We start from the raw sequence: 5,929 nt of genomic DNA on the forward strand, positions 1-5,929 counted from the left end.
GAAACCTTAGGGAGGGCCGGGAACCCGTCTCCGGGCTTTCACGGACCCACACCCTTTCCGGGTTTAACACACCTTCGTACAAAAGAAGTAAAGTAGATATAAATAAAAAAGATATAGAAAATTTTATTATAATTGTTGGTTTTTTGATTTTTAAATAGTAATTTAATTCCACCCCAATTTATTTTTGGGGGTTGTTCCAACAATTATGTGTGCGGAGTAATTATAATTTAATTTATATAAATTTTTTAATATAATATATATTAATTTTTTTGTTGGTGGGGTGGGTGGGTTTGTGGGTGTATTTGTGTTTTTGTTTAATGGGTGGGTTTGGGGGGGTTGTTTTGGGTGGTTTGTGTATTGTTGGGAGAAAACTTTTTTGTGTGTGTGTATTGTGTTGTTTGGCCTTGTGTTGTTTGTGTTTGTTTAATATATATTATTTTATATATAAATAAAATTTTTTAAAATATATTTTTTAAATATATTTTTATTAATTATGAATATATATAATATATATATATTATAAAATTATATATTTATAATTTTATTTTTTTGTGTGTGTGTGTGGGTGTGTGTGTGTGTGTGAAATTTTTTTTTATTTTTTTTTATTTTTTTTTTTTTTTTTATTTTTTCATTTTGTTTGTGTTGTGTTGGTTCGTTTGTGATTATATTATATAATATATATATAAAATATATATTTATAATATTATATATTTTAATATATATATATATAAAAATATAATATATAACAATATATATAAAAATTTGTATTTTGTGAGGGGTGTGTAATAATAATAAAAATTTAATAATAGATAAAATAATAATAATAATAACGAAATAAAATTTTAATATAGATATGGGTGGTTTGTATTGTATCTGTGGTATATAAAAAATATATATATATAAATATATATAATATATATATAAAATATATTTTATATATTAAAATATTGGTATATGAAAAAAAAATATATTGGTATGTTTTTTTTCTTTTTTTTTTTTTGTGCCCGTACGGAGTTATCATAAATTTCATTTTTTTCAATTTAATTTTTTCCCTTTTTTTTTTTATGATACAATCTCTATTACATTATTTTCTAAAACCATATATCCACAAAACCCCCAACTATATTTAGGTTTTTTCCTTTTCTCAGGCCCCTGCCCACAAGGCGGGCGATCGGGGCCCACTGCTTTTAGAGCGGCGTTGGTTGCCTTGCATTTTGATAATTTAAATATTTTAATATAAAAAATAGATTAATTATTATTATTTAAAATTGGGGTTGGTTGTGGGGGGGTGGTGTGGGTGTGTGTGGGGTTGTTGTGTGGTTGTATATTAAATATTATTTTATACAAATATATATAATATATATTATATATATAATAAAATTTTTTTTAATCTTAATAATTATTATATTGTTTTTTAAATATAATATATATATTATAATATATATAATATATATAATACACAATTAGGTACGAAAATACAGAACACACACACCACCACACACAAACCACCACACAACACACACACAAAATTATATAGAAATATAAAAATAAATATATATATAATTTTTATATTATAAAATTATATACATATATAATATAAATATATAAATAATATAAATATATAAAAGATATTATATTATATATATATAAATATTTAATATATTATATATATATAAAAATATATATAATATATGTGTGTGTGTGTGTGGTGTGGGGTGGGGGTGTGTTTTGTGTGTGGTGTGTGTGTGGTGTGGGTTTTTAACCCACAATATGGTTTGTGGAATTGTATAGTAATATAAATATTTTATAATAAATATATATTATATATATATAATACAGAAAAAAAAAAAAAACATATAATATATAGGGTATTATAATAAAAGATATAATATATATTATGGTGGTGGTGTGTGGGTGTGTGTGTTTGTGGGTGTTGTGGGAAAATGTGTGTGTAATATATGTATTTTTCCCAAAAAGGTTCCATAAACGTTCTAATCACCGTCAACACCGGCAGGGTTACCTTGGAGATGAGTGGATTTTGTAATTTTTGGCGACCCGTTATCCCTTTACCATCAAATGACAGCCTCAGAACTACGACATCCCCAAGGACGGTTATGGTGTGGGCAGAGTAATGCACTGAAAGGGGTTTCATCCCCCCACCTTCGCGCCATCATCGCCTTTGACGAAGATCTCCCCAAAAGGGCATCAGAAGGCTTGCAAGGAGAAAACTTGATACGTAAAAATTGTGTTGAACCTGTAGCAGTATATAAAAAACAGCTTGACGAAGACGAAATGGAACAGTTTTCTTTGCGGCAAATGTACTAGAATAACGGAATGAAAAGGTATCTTCCAGGCAGTGGTTTTTACGGGACCCTTTTTCCCCATGGAAGATATAAAACATTTTTGAAACCGGTCAGATACATCACTCCCTGCGAAATATTTAAATTTTCCCAAACTTTTTTAAAAAGAATAGGGATCCCAAGGAAAAAAGGATTTTTAAAGCACATAAGAAATACGTAACCCAATCTTCAGGTTAAATAGTGTAAAATATTTACATTTCCATATTGTGTATAGTGTATATGTATATATATATATATATATATATAATTTTATATATATATATATATATAATTATTATTTATATAAATTTAATATATATATATATATTTTTTTTTTTGTGTGGTGTTGGGGGGTTTTGTGTGTTGTGTGTTTGTGTGTTGTTGTGTGTTTGGTTTTTGTGTGTGTGTGTGGGTGTGTGTGTTGTGAGTGTGTGTGTGTGTGTGGTTTTGTGTGTGTGGTGGTGGTGGTGTGTGTGTACATACATATACACATATATTTAAAATAAAATATATATGTGTGTGTGGTTTTGGGGTTGTGGTGTTTCAAAAACATATTTTAAAATATATTTTTTATATTAAATATATATATATAAAATATATATAATATATATATATTAATTTTTTTATATATTTTTTTTTTTTTTTTTGTGTGTGTTTTTGGTGTGTGTGTGTGTTAGATAGAAGAAGTAGAAGATATGTGTGTGGTGGCGCTGGTATGTGCTGTATGGTGGTGTGGTACGTGTGTGGGTGTACACACACACCACACACACACACACACACACACGAAAAAACAAACCCCCAAAACAACACACACATAGTGTGTTTTTATATTTAAAATATATATATATATTATATAAAAATTTTTATTATTATATTATATATTGATGTTAATATATATTTATTATATATATATATATAATTTTTAAGTATATAGATAGATAGTATTGTGTGTGGGTGTGGTGTGTGTGTGTCTGTTTGTTTGTGTGTGGTGCATATTTTAATAATTTTTTATATATATATATATATATATAAATATATATATATATATATATTTTAAACTAATTATATATATATATATAATAAATTTTATAAATAAAATAATTTTTTATTTTAAAACACACACCCCACACAACACACACCACACACACACCACACACACACACACACACACACCACCACAACCCCGCACACTACACGCACACATACACGCAACATACACGACAACCCCACACACACACCACCCACAAAACACACCCACAACACACACACACACACACACACACACACACACACATACACGCACACATACACGCAAACATACACGCACACACCCCGCAAACCCCCCACCCCACACACACACACACAAACACACTCTCAACACACCACACACACACAAAAAAACACAAAATAAATAAAAAGTTATATATTATATAATATATAAATATATATATATATATTTTTATTATAAAATTTTAAATAATAAAATATTATAAAAACACACATACACACACACACACCACACACAAATTAATTTTATTTTTAAAATTTTAAAAATAAAAATAATATTATTATATAATATTATATATATATATTAATATATAAAATAAGTTTGGTGTGTGTGGTTGGGGGTGTTTTGTGTAGTTTTATATAAATAATATTAAATATAATATAATAAAAAAAAAAAAAAAATAATAAAATATATATAATATATTAATAATAAATTATATATATATATTTATATATAAAATTTTATATATATATATTTTTGTGTGGGGTTGGTGTGTGGGGGTGTGGTGGTTGGTTGTTGGTTGGGGGGTTTGAATAAATATATAAAATTTTATTATATTTATAAAATTATATTATTATAATATAAAAATACAAAAAAAATCTCTATCATTATAGGAAACACGGGCTGCCGTGGTCCCAAAAATTTATTTGGGAGATCAGGACTATAAAAATGCAAAAAACCCCTAAGTTTTAACCCCGGTTCCCTTAATAGGGCTAACCCCCCCTTTTTCAGAGGACTATTCAATCTGGGTTTTAACTACAAATTCATATAAAGCCTGCAAAACCACTGCCTTGCTGCCAAACTTACATTTGTTGGTTTTTAATTTGTTTTTCAAACCCCCCAATTCGACGCTCACCATCTACTGGTTGCTTCCCTCTATAGGATCTACCAGCTGGTTCCCCTTTTTTTCCCCTTTGTCTTGTGTTTTTGTTTTCATCTCGGCTAAAATTTGTTATTTCGTTAACTTGTCTGTCCCCGGCCCTGGCCCTTTTTAAAATTATAACCCAGTTTTATTTCTTTTCCCTTGGGGCCTTCTTATATAACTGTTTTATTGCCATTTTTCTTTTTAGCCAATTTTTCTATTTTGCTGTTTGAGTCCATTTTCTGTCCTTTAATCTAATTGGCCTTGGTTTAAAAAAGTTTTTTTAAAATTGGAAACCTCTTTAAAATGCTATGGTTGCGGGCTCAAGCCAATGTTCGCTTTTTTTTCTCCTTTGGTGTTTTCTTTATTGCCCCGGTATATAAAAATTTCCCCTCTCCAAAATTGTTGTAAAGTATCGTTCTCCTATTTTGAACTATCATAGTTTTTTTTTCATCCATGTAATTTTAGATTTTTCTATTCATCTTTTATTTTATTTTTCGTTTCCCTGGAAAACCAAAAATTCTTCCCCAAAATTTGATTTTTAGGGGATTTTCCAATTTTTTACCCTTTCCATTCCTTCTACTTTTTTTAAATATTTCCTCAAAAGCTTTTTAAAACGGGTGAATGGTACCCCCTATCTAAATCTTTTTTTAATTTTTTTGGGTTTTCGTGTGGAGTTTTGGTTTTTGGTCCACTTTGAATTTTCAAGTTTTTAAATAATCACCCCGGTCGGATAGTTTAGACTGGGGTATTTGTAAGCTAAAAAGTTTTCGTAATTGATCCTAAAAGGGGCCCCTTTTTTGTTTATTTTTTCTTTTATTTGGGGGTTGGGATTGGGTTGTTTTTAGAAACCCTGGAAAACCTGCTTTTCCTTTGGATTTTAGAATCCAACGGTCAGGATCAGTGTATGGTTTAATGTTTTAAGTAAGAAATGGGGTTTATTTTATTTTTTAGTCCTTTCTTCCCCCTTTTTTTTATCAAAATAATTCTATTTTGGCTTTTCGGGGTTTCCCGTTTATAAGGTTTGTTATTAGAAACCCCGTTTTTAAACCCCCTATTTTATGATTTCTTTTATTATGTACTTCTCCACGTTCTTTTGATACGTTATTTCTCCTATTCAAATTCCTTTAAGGCTGCATCCCCAAAACGTTTATTTTTTTGGGGTATTTAATTTCCTACATCTTCCCTCTTCTTTTTATTTATAGCCCTTTTTTTGGAAATTATGGTTGTTTTTGTTTGCGATATTTTATATCCTATTTTTACAAATTTTTTGTTTAGAGTTTTGGGGCTTTGCTTTAAAAGCCCCTTCTATGATTTCCTTTATTAGGGAATTTGAATTTCAGGGAAATAATTCTGTTTTGGATGTTTTTAAAATTTTGTGCTTGGTTTAAAATTGTAAATTGGGGTTTTTTTAAGGTTCTAAGGGTAAATTTATTTGGC

The sequence above is a fragment of the Penaeus monodon genome, chromosome 1 (assembly GCF_015228065.2).
Source record: "Penaeus monodon isolate SGIC_2016 chromosome 1, NSTDA_Pmon_1, whole genome shotgun sequence".
Classification (NCBI taxonomy): Eukaryota; Metazoa; Arthropoda; class Malacostraca; order Decapoda; family Penaeidae; genus Penaeus; species Penaeus monodon.